The following is a 13612-nucleotide window of genomic DNA, read 5'->3' as shown; positions in this document are numbered from 1 at the left end:
GAGAGAGACAATTGAGAGAGAGAGAGAGAGACAATTGAGAGAGAGAGAGAGACAATTGAGAGAGAGAGACAATTGAGAGAGAGAGAGAGAGAGACAATTGAGAGAGAGAGAGAGAGAGAGAGAGAGAGAGAGAGAGACAATTGAGAGAGAGAGAGAGAGAGAGAGACAATTGAGAGAGAGAGAGAGAGAGAGAGACAATTGAGAGAGAGAGAGAGAGAGAGAGACAATTGAGAGAGAGAGAGAGAGACAATTGAGAGAGAGAGAGAGACAATTGAGAGAGAGAGAGAGAGAGAGAGAGAGACAATTGAGAGAGAGAGAGACAATTGAGAGAGAGAGAGAGAGAGAGAGAGACAATTGAGAGAGACAATTGAGAGAGAGAGAGAGAGAGACAATTGAGAGAGAGAGAGAGAGACAATTGAGAGAGAGAGAGAGAGAGAGACAATTGAGAGAGAGAGAGAGAGAGACAATTGAGAGAGAGAGAGAGAGACAATTGAGAGAGAGAGAGAGAGAGACAATTGAGAGAGAGAGAGAGAGACAATTGAGAGAGAGAGAGAGAGACAATTGAGAGAGAGAGAGAGAGACAATTGAGAGAGAGAGAGAGAGACAATTGAGAGAGAGAGAGAGAGAGAGAGAGACAATTGAGAGAGAGAGAGAGAGAGAGAGAGACACAATTGAGAGAGAGAGAGAGAGACAATTGAGAGAGAGAGAGAGAGAGACAATTGAGAGAGAGAGAGAGAGAGACAATTGAGAGAGAGAGAGAGACAATTGAGAGAGAGAGAGAGACACAATTGAGAGAGAGAGAGAGACAATTGAGAGAGAGAGAGAGAGAGACAATTGAGAGAGAGAGAGAGAGAGAGAGACAATTGAGAGAGAGAGAGAGAGAGAGAGAGACAATTGAGAGAGAGAGAGAGAGACAATTGAGAGAGAGAGAGAGACAATTGAGAGAGAGAGAGACAATTGAGAGAGAGAGAGAGAGACAATTGAGAGAGAGAGAGAGACAATTGAGAGAGAGAGAGCGAGAGAGAGAGAGAGAGAGAGAGAGAATTGAGAGAGAGAGAGAGAGAGAGAGACAATTGAGAGAGAGAGAGAGAGAGAGAGAGACAATTGAGAGAGAGAGAGAGACAATTGAGAGAGAGAGACAATTGAGAGAGAGAGAGACAATTGAGAGAGAGAGAGACAATTGAGAGAGAGAGAGAGAGAGAGAGAGAGACAATTGAGAGAGACAATTGAGAGAGAGAGAGAGACAATTGAGAGAGAGAGAGACAATTGAGAGAGAGAGAGAGACAATTGAGAGAGAGAGAGACAATTGAGAGAGAGAGAGAGAGACAATTGAGAGAGAGAGAGAGAGACAATTGAGAGAGAGAGAGAGAGAGAGAGAGAGACAATTGAGAGAGAGAGAGAGAGAGAGAGACAATTGAGAGAGAGAGAGAGACAATTGAGAGAGAGAGACAATTGAGAGAGAGAGAGAGAGACAATTGAGAGAGAGAGAGAGAGAGAGAGAGAGAGAGACAATTGAGAGAGAGAGAGAGAGAGAGAGAGACAATTGAGAGAGACAATTGAGAGAGAGAGAGAGAGACAATTGAGAGAGAGAGAGAGACAATTGAGAGAGAGAGAGACAATTGAGAGAGAGAGAGACAATTGAGAGAGAGAGAGAGAGAGAGAGAGACAATTGAGAGAGACAATTGAGAGAGAGAGAGAGAGACAATTGAGAGAGAGAGAGAGAGAGACAATTGAGAGAGAGAGAGAGACAATTGAGAGAGAGAGAGAGAGAGAGAGAGACAATTGAGAGAGAGAGAGAGACAATTGAGAGAGAGAGAGAGAGAGACAATTGAGAGAGAGAGAGAGACAATTGAGAGAGAGAGAGAGACAATTGAGAGAGAGAGAGAGAGAGAGAGACAATTGAGAGAGAGAGAGAGAGACAATTGAGAGAGAGAGAGAGACAATTGAGAGAGAGAGAGAGAGAGAATTGAGAGAGAGAGAGAGAGACAATTGAGAGAGAGAGAGAGAGAGACAATTGAGAGAGAGAGAGAGACAATTGAGAGAGAGAGAGAGAGAGAGAGAGAGACAATTGAGAGAGAGAGAGAGAGAGAGAGAGACAATTGAGAGAGAGAGAGAGAGAGAGAGAGACAATTGAGAGAGAGAGAGAGAGAGAGACAATTGAGAGAGAGAGAGAGAGAGAGAGACAATTGAGAGAGACAATTGAGAGAGAGAGAGAGAGACAATTGAGAGAGAGAGAGAGACAATTGAGAGAGAGAGAGAGAGAGAGAGAGACAATTGAGAGAGACAATTGAGAGAGAGAGAGAGAGACAATTGAGAGAGAGAGAGAGAGAGAGAGAGACAATTGAGAGAGAGAGAGAGAGAGACAATTGAGAGAGAGAGAGAGAGAGACAATTGAGAGAGAGAGAGAGACAATTGAGAGAGAGAGAGAGAGAGAGAGACAATTGAGAGAGAGAGAGAGAGACAATTGAGAGAGAGAGAGAGACAATTGAGAGAGAGAGAGAGACAATTGAGAGAGAGAGAGAGAGAGAATTGAGAGAGAGAGAGAGAGACAATTGAGAGAGAGAGAGAGAGAGACAATTGAGAGAGAGAGAGAGACAATTGAGAGAGAGAGAGAGAGAGAGAGACAATTGAGAGAGAGAGAGAGAGAGAGAGACAATTGAGAGAGAGAGAGAGAGACAATTGAGAGAGAGAGAGAGACAATTGAGAGAGAGAGAGAGACAATTGAGAGAGAGAGAGAGAGACAATTGAGAGAGAGAGAGAGAGAGAGAGACAATTGAGAGAGAGAGAGAGACAATTGAGAGAGAGAGAGAGACAATTGAGAGAGAGAGAGAGAGAGAATTGAGAGAGAGAGAGAGAGAGACAATTGAGAGAGAGAGAGAGAGAGACAATTGAGAGAGAGAGAGAGACAATTGAGAGAGAGAGAGAGAGAGAGAGACAATTGAGAGAGAGAGAGAGAGACAATTGAGAGAGAGAGAGAGACAATTGAGAGAGAGAGAGAGAGAGAGAGACAATTGAGAGAGAGAGAGAGAGAGAGAGAGAGACAATTGAGAGAGAGAGAGAGAGAGAGAGAGAGACAATTGAGAGAGAGAGAGAGAGAGAGAGAGAGAGAGACAATTGAGAGAGAGAGAGAGAGAGACAATTGAGAGAGAGAGAGAGAGAGACAATTGAGAGAGAGAGAGAGAGAGACAATTGAGAGAGAGAGAGAGAGAGAGAGAGAGAGAGACAATTGAGAGAGAGAGAGAGAGAGAGACAATTGAGAGAGACAATTGAGAGAGAGAGAGAGAGACAATTGAGAGAGACAATTGAGAGAGAGAGAGAGAGACAATTGAGAGAGAGAGAGAGACAATTGAGAGAGAGAGAGACAATTGAGAGAGAGAGAGACAATTGAGAGAGAGAGAGAGACAATTGAGAGAGAGAGAGAGACAATTGAGAGAGAGAGAGAGAGACAATTGAGAGAGAGAGAGAGACAATTGAGAGAGAGAGAGAGACAATTGAGAGAGAGAGAGAGACAATTGAGAGAGAGAGAGAGAGACAATTGAGAGAGAGAGAGAGAGACAATTGAGAGAGAGAGAGAGACAATTGAGAGAGAGAGAGAGAGAGAGAGAGACAATTGAGAGAGAGAGAGAGAGAGAGAGACAATTGAGAGAGAGAGAGAGAGAGAGAGACAATTGAGAGAGAGAGAGAGAGAGAGAGACAATTGAGAGAGAGAGAGAGACAATTGAGAGAGAGAGAGAGAGACAATTGAGAGAGAGAGAGACAATTGAGAGAGAGAGAGAGAGAGAGACAATTGAGAGAGAGAGAGAGACAATTGAGAGAGAGAGAGAGAGAGAGAGACAATTGAGAGAGAGAGAGAGAGAGAGAGACAATTGAGAGAGACAATTGAGAGAGAGAGAGAGAGACAATTGAGAGAGAGAGAGAGACAATTGAGAGAGAGAGAGACAATTGAGAGAGAGAGAGAGAGAGAGAGAGAGACAATTGAGAGAGAGAGAGAGAGAGAGAGAGACAATTGAGAGAGACAATTGAGAGAGAGAGAGAGAGACAATTGAGAGAGACAATTGAGAGAGAGAGAGAGAGACAATTGAGAGAGACAATTGAGAGAGAGAGAGAGACAATTGAGAGAGAGAGAGAGAGAGAGAGAGAGAGAGAGAGACAATTGAGAGAGACAATTGAGAGAGAGAGAGAGAGACAATTGAGAGAGAGAGAGAGACAATTGAGAGAGAGAGAGAGACAATTGAGAGAGAGAGAGACAATTGAGAGAGAGAGAGAGAGACAATTGAGAGAGAGAGAGAGAGAGAGAGAGACAATTGAGAGAGAGAGAGAGAGAGAGACAATTGAGAGAGAGAGAGAGAGAGACAATTGAGAGAGAGAGAGAGACAATTGAGAGAGAGAGAGAGACAATTGAGAGAGAGAGAGACAATTGAGAGAGAGAGAGAGACAATTGAGAGAGAGAGAGAGAGACAATTGAGAGAGAGAGAGAGAGAGAGAGAGACAATTGAGAGAGAGAGAGAGAGAGAGACAATTGAGAGAGACAATTGAGAGGGAGAGAGAGAGACAATTGAGAGAGACAATTGAGAGGGAGAGAGAGAGACAATTGAGAGAGAGAGAGAGACAATTGAGAGAGAGAGAGAGACAATTGAGAGAGAGAGAGAGACAATTGAGAGAGAGAGAGAGAGAGAGACAATTGAGAGAGAGAGAGAGACAATTGAGAGAGAGAGAGAGAGAGACAATTGAGAGAGAGAGAGAGAGAGAGAGAGAGAGAGAGACAATTGAGAGAGAGAGAGAGACAATTGAGAGAGAGAGAGAGAGAGAGAGAGACAATTGAGAGAGAGAGAGAGAGAGACAATTGAGAGAGAGAGAGAGAGACAATTGAGAGAGAGAGAGAGAGACAATTGAGAGAGAGAGAGAGAGAGAGAGAGAGAGAGAGAGAGAGAGACAATTGAGAGATTATACATTGCTTAGTAGTCAGGGTGGATGCAACTGATGCCTTCTACCATCCTGCTTCATTGTATGTCCATATGTTACTTTGTACCCTACTTATATAACAGCACTGCCTTCCAACAATGCAGCCTCCATCCTTTCTATCTGACTGCAGGGAGGCTGAGGCCTCAGGTTAACAATGTAGTATTTGCATTGTTCTGTGTGCAGTGTCTCCCAATTGAACAGAGTGTTAACCAGTCAGTCAGGTAAATAGTGTGGTACAGGTACACATCAGAGACTGTGTATTCTGAGCAAGTAGGCCATGGCTTTAAGAAACTCAACACAATCCATAATAAGGCAGTTTACTTGACACCAACCCATCAAAAACTTTAAGCATTCATTCCTTCCATCACCAGCATGCAGTGGCAGCAGTGTGTATCACTAGAGGATGTATTTCAACAGGTCACCAAGGCTCCTTCCAAACTTGTGTTCACTACCATCTAGAAGAACAAGAGTTGCCATTTGGTGGAAAGGCAACTACCTCCAAGTTCTCCACCAAATCACATACTTTTACGTCAGGATGGTATATCACCATTCTTTTGACAGTGGTGGATTAAAATTCCAGACTTCCCTCCTGAGCAGCATTGCAGGTATGCATACACCAGGTGGACTATAACATCTCAAGATGGCAGCTGATCACCATCTTCTCAATAAATTCTGGCCTTGACAGCAATGCTAACCATGCCCTATGAACAGTTAAAACCAAAATCTCTAAATATTCCCCAAGATCATTAATCGTAGGAGCAGAAATAGGCTATTTAGCCCATTGATTTTGTTCCACCATTCAAGATGATCATGGCTGATCCAATAATCCTCAACTACACTTTCCTACATTTTCCCCATAACCCTTAATTCCCTGACTGATTAAATATCTGTCTATCTCAGCCTTGAATATACTTGATGAGTGACTAAGCTTGATAATCTCCTGTGGTTAATAAAACATCCACAGAATTACTCCACTCATAGAAAAAAATTCACCTTCATCTCTATCTTAACACAGTATCATTAAATGGATGAGTAAAACGACAGCTCTTGCAACTTGATTATACAGTGTCTTTTTTTCACCAATTAATAAAATAACACAACTCCTCCTAGAGATTTTTCCTGCCTGGTTGATGCTGTAGGTCACAACTTTAAAAAAAAGGGTTGCTCGTTTAAGAAAGAAATGGCTTTAGAAACATTTTTTCTCTGAAAGGCTTGAGTGTCTTTAGAATTCTTTTTCTCAAAAGGCAATGGACGTAGAACCTTTAGATATTTTTAAGGCAGAGGTGGATAGCTTCCTGATTACCAAGAGATGAAAGATTATTGGGAGTAGCAGGAATAGAGAGTGAGTATCTTGAAAAGCTGAGAGACCTACTCTTGTTCCTTGTTCATATATTCATCAAAGTTTGAGGAACAGTAACTAAGATTAGACACTTTACAGTGATATGAACTTGTGTTCAACAATTTCAATAGCTGATTTCCGAAAAAATGGAGCAATATTATGATTCTGCTGTCGTTGCATGCATCTCCTGGAAACCCAACTTTTGTTTCTTTTTCTATCACATTACCCTCATCCTTTCTTCCTTCCTGTCTTTCCTCTTTTGCTGTTTCCTTCCACCTCTCTTTGTACTCGCTTAAAACCATTTACTGGTGAAAGCTAACTTGGCTTGTATCTCTACAGACTTTGCGCAAATTCATGGAGCTGCTTCTGATACAATAAACTTCCCTTGTCCCACCAATGATAGGCTATGCTTTAGTTGTCAAAGTTGTAAACTCTGAGCTTCTTTCTTTCAACTTCTCTGTATCTCTCCTTTACTTTTAGACAGTTCATAAAATGCCTGTCTGACCAAGCTACTGGATGCCTTGGGATGCTTTGCCACATTAAATGTACTATCAAATATGCAATTTATTGTTAATAGATTCCTGATGAAGGGCTTATGCTCGAAACGTCGAATTCTCTATTCCTGAGATGCTGCCTAACCTGCTGTGCTTTGACCAGCAACACATTTGCAGCTGTGATCTCCAGCATCTGCAGACCTCATTTTTTACTCAATTTATTGTTAATAGTCTATACTACACTTTGTAATACAGGAAAATCATTATCAATGTGATAATAATTTAATCACTTTATATTATATCAAGGTTTCAATTTTAAATGGATAATCACCCACCACTTCTCCATGCCAACGCAAAGTTCTACAAATCTCAAAACAAAAATGGCAAACAACGATCAGCACATTGCACCAGCAGATGGAGCTATAATGGAGGAAAATAGAAATTTCTATAGGAAGGAGTTGTACTGAACAATATTGTTTAACTCAGCTGAAATGATCAAACCCAATGTACACCTTGTTTAAGCTAAACTGTTTTGTCTCACGTGGCTCAGTGCACCACAATATGATGGAATTACTGCTAAGTCACAAGGAAGCAGTATCATACTATTTTCCAAAGCACATTGTTTGATATTGCTCATATACGTGTATAAAAAGTGATTTTGATGTGTATCCTTTATTTGAAGACCAAGACATGTTCACTATCTGCATGCTTTATCATTGAGTAACACAAGGGCACAAAATGCGCCCTCAAGGTGGAGTGACTCTGTCTGTCTGGTTATATAAACTAAAATTCCCATTTCTGGGGAAAAAAACTCCAAATATTAAATTGGAGCTGCAGTTCTCCACTTACTGGGCCACTGTGAGGAAATTAGTTTTATACCTTTAGTTGAGGAAAATATGAGGGGAAGCTTCTTCTGCCAGTTCTTTGTGATACTGGCAATGTTAATCCATCAGCCTTGTGAGCTGCATGGTAAATGCACAATGAAGAGAGAAGAACTGCAATAAAAAGTGTCCTGTATAAAATTTGTTTGTCATTAGAGTCATAAAATCCTTAGTGTGGAAGTAGGCCATTCAGCCCTTAGAGTCCACACCAACCCACCGAAGAACATCCCACCCAGACTCACTCCGTACCATGTAACCTTGCACTTCCCATGGCTAATCCACCTGGCCTAACACTATAGTCAATTTAGCATGACTAATCTACCTAAGCTGCACATCTTTGGACTGTGGGAAGCAATCAGAGCACCCAGAGGAAACTCACATAGACATGGGGAGAATGTGCAAATTCCAATCTTTCTGGATCACCATTCTGATCACTTTCTAAAAATGACCAACTGTGAAATATTCATTTTGAGGGATCATCAACTAAATTCAATTAAGTGCTCAACAATGAAATGTCCAACTTACCCCACATCAGTGAGTGAGAACCATCATCTATTTAAATTACAAAAATTTAAACTGACTTTTTCGACATAGCATTTTTACAGTGATATACAAAAACAGTATGGTACTACAGTGTGTGAAGCTTGAATGATCATCTGAGAAAAGTGGATTGTGTGTTTTCAAGGTGAATTTTCTCTCGCAGAAGTTATATGGTTTAAATTCACCCTGATCAAAACCACTTTTATTTGTCTCTAAGATATAATGCAAAAGTACTTGTGCAAGAACACAAACTCTCTGTAATTATTTTTGACTACTCAGTTGGCGTTCAGTTAGCTCGCTTGTCTGGATGACTGGTTTGTGATGCAGTTACGCCAAAAGCGTGGGTTCAATTCTTTTATCCATGGAAAGTCCTCCTTTTCAACCATTCTACTTGCCTGAGGTGTGGTGACCCTCGGGTCTAACCACCACTAGTTGTCTCTCTCTAATAGGAGAGCAGCCCTATGGTCATCTGGGATCATGGCAACTTTAAATTTTTCTAAACTTACATTTCAGAACAATGATATCTGGTTAATTACATAGTTAACTTGCTAATGTTTTTAATTTAAGGTTATGGAAAAATAGGTGATGATCATTAGTTTTCTGAGAACACATAAATAGGGAGAATATGTAACATCGAGGGTGGAATGAGAGGGTAAAGATGAAGAAACTCACCATAAAAGATATATGTGTCACAATTTCATTCTTTTCATCTGGCTGGGAATCTACTATCATTCTTGTGCTTCAGCAAAATTCCCTTTCCTATTAATATTAAAATGACATTTTTGTTTGTTTGGCCTATCACTTTTTTTCTCCCTTGGAAAACAGCTTGCAGCTTTGAAAGAATTCATAGGCTGATCAACAAGCTGTTGAGCAATGTCATCAACACCTACTGGTCAACAAGTCCTGGAGTGGCATTTGAACCTGGGGCCTTTAGCTCAGCAGCTGATGTTAACAATTCAGACTTCAAAAGTTCCTCATGTCTTTTTGAAAGAAAAATAAAACTTCCCTTTTTTTAAATAAAGGAAAATCACAGTCAAGCTTTAGTTCTGAATTTGTCACAATTAGTTTCTTAGCTTAATTCATGCTGCACTCAGGTTATTTTCCTTTGTTTCAACATCCTTGTCTCCAACATAAGGTCATAATTAGAATTACTCTGATGATTCGACGTTCAACACTTCACAATTTTATAGTTCCTGTTGCAGGCTGACATCTCCATGAAACTATGAGCAAGAGAAAACTCAGCCATATCCACAAGGTTTTCAAAAGCATTGCTTATTTTCCATGATCAACATCTCAAAGTATGTGTGGACTTGCAAAATATACTAAGTAAAATGCCATATAATTAGCTTGTTAGCAAAGTTGAGTTCCATGAAATAAGAGTGACATTGTGGCATGGAAACCAAGTTTGCTCAGTCACAAGAGACAAAGTAGCAGTAAAAAGCAGGTTTTCCAACCAGAGGTTTTCTTCCAGCAGTTGGTACTAAGAGCACTAAGTTATTTATTTTATTTATTAATTTATTTTAATGACTTAGATCTAGATTAAATTTAATGCAGAGAAGTATGCAGTTTATCGGTAAGAACAAAGAAAAAAGTAATATGAATAAAAAGATATAACCCAAAAGCCATTGTATAATGAAGAGATTTGTAAAAATCATTGAAGATTGCAGGGCAAGTTAAAGAGTGGTTAAAAAGGATCTGGGGCTTTAAAAACTGAAGTACATGGTACAAGAGCTAGAACATTACATTGAACATTTATAACACACTGGTTTGGTCTCAACTAGACTATTGTTATCAATTCTGGGATTTTAGGATATATGTGAAAGGCTTAGAGAATGCACAGAAAATAATTACAAGAATAGTTTCACAGATTAGACTACTTTAGTTATGTGGTGCAACTGGAGAACCTGGGGTTGTTTTCCTTGAGGAAGGTTTACGGAGATCTTAATGGAAGTATTCAAAATTATTAATGGTCTGCATAGATTAGGTAGCGAAAAACTGTTCCCTTTCATGGAGGAGTTGAGAATCACAGGACATGGATTTAGTGTCATTGGCAAGGGAACCAAAAGGAAACATTAGAAAACTTTGTTTTAAAAAATGTAGCATTCCTGAGAAGGTTGAAGAGACAAATTCAAATAGCAATTTTCACAAGTGAATTGGATAAACTCTTGAAGATAAGGAATTATCAGGGTTACAGCAATGGGGGATAGGAAACTAGCTCAACTGCTTTTGCAAACAGATGGTGCAGACCTGATAGCTGATTGGCCTTCTGCATTGAAACTGGTCCATGATCCGAAAACTTCCCGTCTGGAACTTTTAGGAAAAAGTCATTTCTGAATGTTATGCATTATAGAATGCCTAACACAAATGCTTAAATAGAAAAACATTGTAGATATACAAATCAGTAATAGTATTTGAATAAATAAAATAAATGTTATGTGGGCCAATGTTTTTGCTTTCAATGCACAACAGTCAACTGATGAATTGCTTGTGTCTGCACAATAAAAGAGTTTTGGACAACTGGTGTTTCTGAACAGTAGAACTGTCTGACAGGAGAGGTTGTACCATATTGAATGAGAAGCCAGATGGGGAGATGATGTTTTGGTATCTTGTAGTGCACATCTGACAGTAATATCTACTATTAACTGCACATTATATTCAGCTAAAGTTGCTGTTGGGGTTTCACATTAATAAGTCAACATTTTTAGCCACCCTTACTTTTACAGTAAATTCTGGTCCATTGTAATAATTATATTTTTAATTCAATTTGGTGAAAAGCCAGAAACAAGGTTAGAATAATTGTTGTCTAACATAGATTTTTATTATGCAATGTCAAATGATGATGATTACACAATCCCACAATTTTTTGAACATTAGGGGGTTACAAGTCCTTGTGTATTTCCAGGACAAATATTTTTACCTTCTGATCACCAATTTCAATCCAAAATCCACATTAGCTTTTATATGCTTTTCAGACACCTCCTGCTGCAAACAATTAGCATGATTAATGATACATAAATGTAAACTACTCCACATAAATGATGTGATAATAAGAGTGTAATAGCGTAGTCGTCAAGTTACTGGCATAGCATACCAAAATTCAAATTGAAATCCAAACCTCGCTGTAAAAACATCTAAATTCAATTAAAGAAAAATATTTTATATTAAAAAATAATAACAAGTCATTTACCTCTTAACTGCTCTCTAAAGTGGCCAAGCCAGGTGAATCATCAGCTCACCACTTTTAAGCAGTGCATATCTAAGGATGGGTAATAAATTAGCAGAAATCCCAAGCTTAAAATGTTGAGAAGTCAAAGAAGCCAATGAACACACAAGATTATTAAAATGAATGAACAGTTGAGACTGCTTTTCTTTTGAAGATGTCTTTGGCTGAGAATATTGGCTAAGATACCAGGAAAGGGAGACAAAACACCAGCTTAACATCAAATACAAAGAACATAATTTCTGAAAATGTACTTCTGCCTCATATGTTTAGGAATTATGTCCTACATAAGTTTAAACTCACACGTGCTAATCCAGTACTGGAAGTCCCCATCTCCAAGCCTAGCTCGCATACAAGTTAACAAAAGTACACAACATGTGCAGTCTACTCTAAGACAATTGTTTATGTATGAAGTATCAGAGTGATACAGCACAGAAGGAGCCCATTCAGCTCATCTTGCCTGTTTCAGCTCCTTGGTAGAATAATTCAATTAACCCCACTTCCCTGCAATTTCTGCATATCCCTGTAATTATATTTTCTCTTCAAGTATTTATTCAATTTTTCTACATTTGCAACATCATCTTCACCAGTGAAGCTAAATGGAAAGAAGCCATTAAGTACCTCAGTCAAAATTTGTGCCTCCAAAAGATCTCATTGTTAGTCCCTAACTGGAACCATTCTGTCTTTGGTATGCCTTTACTAGTTAAGTGTTCCAAGATACTTTTTATTTTAGTTTTTACATTAGATATAAATTTATTCTCACACCCTCTCCTTGATCTCATAGAGAAGAGATCCTATTTAAAATAAAAATTTCTATATTTCACTTTATTATTTTCTCTCAAAACGTCATGAAGTCACTAATCCAGAGTACAGTGGATGCTAGGACATTGAATACATTTAAGGAGAAGATAGACAGATTTATAATTAGCAATGGATTTAAGGGTTATAGATAGCAGGCAGGAAAGTGGAGTTGAGGCAGAGAGGAGGTCAGCCATGATCTTAATCAATTGGTGGAGGAGGTTCGAGGGGCTGAAATTCCTGCTCCTGTTCTTAATATTACTGTACCCACCTTATGGCTATTGCAGAATTACAGAATTCCTACAGTGGAATGGTCATTCAGGCCATTTAACCCATTGAATCTATACTGACCCTCCGAAGATTATCCCTCCCAGACGCACAACCCGTATCGCCATAACTGCACATTTACCATGTGTAATTCATGGCCTGCACATTCCTGGACACAATGGGATAATTTAGAATGGTCAATCCACCTAACCTGCACATCTTCAGACTTGTTATTCACCTCCCTATTGTCAGTCTCATTTCAACTATCTTTAATCATCCAGGAAGATGTGGGTGTAGTCATCCCTTCCACAAGAATTCACTTACTCTGTAACAAAACTATCTCCTCTTTGAAAGTGTCCTAAAGGGGAGTACATTCTAAAGTTTAACAGCCTCATTTTGATGTGAGGAGAACAACACTTGATTATGAAGACCAGAATTTTGAATTAATTCATTTACCTCTCCCGCTCCCCCCTTCAGTAATTAGTTTCTTCTTTATACAATATTTCATTTTAGATTATACAGAAATTATTGTTGAAAGAATTTTTGGCCTAAGTCATTTGTGTGAGCATTTGATTTTCCCATACTGTCTCTTTAAATATATCAGTAGGACTGATACTTCAGAGGAAATTTAATTTGCAGAGAAACTGATATAATAAAATTAATCCTCATCATTTAATGAGATAGAGTTTGTACTCAATGTAGTAGCTATTAGATACATAATAAAACTGGAAGTTAAACATTACTCTAAACAAACAGAACATGTGAATCCCAGTTAAAATTATCAGCACACCACAATCAATATGCCAGCACTTTGAGAATAAGTCATCATGCTGCCTCAGTTATTTCATTAAGCTCAGAACTACCAACAAAAGCTACAAACAGCAAAGTGATGGTAAATTTGGTATTTCTGTTTTCTGAATTTCATGAAGATTCTTAGAATACTTTAATTACTTAATATATTAAAATCCATCCTAGATATTACAAAAAGATTACTTCGATTTCCCAAGGGTAGATTCAATTTATAATCTATTACCCTATAAGATTAAGGTTACTGAATTCGTGGACCACTGCTGTTTGAATGAGTGGCTTTAAAATATGCTTATTAAATAAC

General features: G+C 39.1%; 1 protein-coding gene across 2 annotated transcripts in view; it reads right to left on the bottom strand.

Moving 5' to 3' along the window:
* cnpy1 (canopy FGF signaling regulator 1) overlaps positions 1 to 13612 on the bottom strand; it is an 89140-nt gene that overhangs the window by 31059 nt on the left and 44469 nt on the right. The window lies entirely within an intron of this gene.

The sequence above is a fragment of the Hemiscyllium ocellatum genome, chromosome 5 (genome assembly GCF_020745735.1).
Source record: "Hemiscyllium ocellatum isolate sHemOce1 chromosome 5, sHemOce1.pat.X.cur, whole genome shotgun sequence".
In the NCBI taxonomy this organism is placed as follows: Eukaryota; Metazoa; Chordata; class Chondrichthyes; order Orectolobiformes; family Hemiscylliidae; genus Hemiscyllium; species Hemiscyllium ocellatum.
The sequence above is the reverse complement of the archived record's forward strand: the minus strand, read 5'-3'. Positions and strand labels throughout refer to the sequence as shown.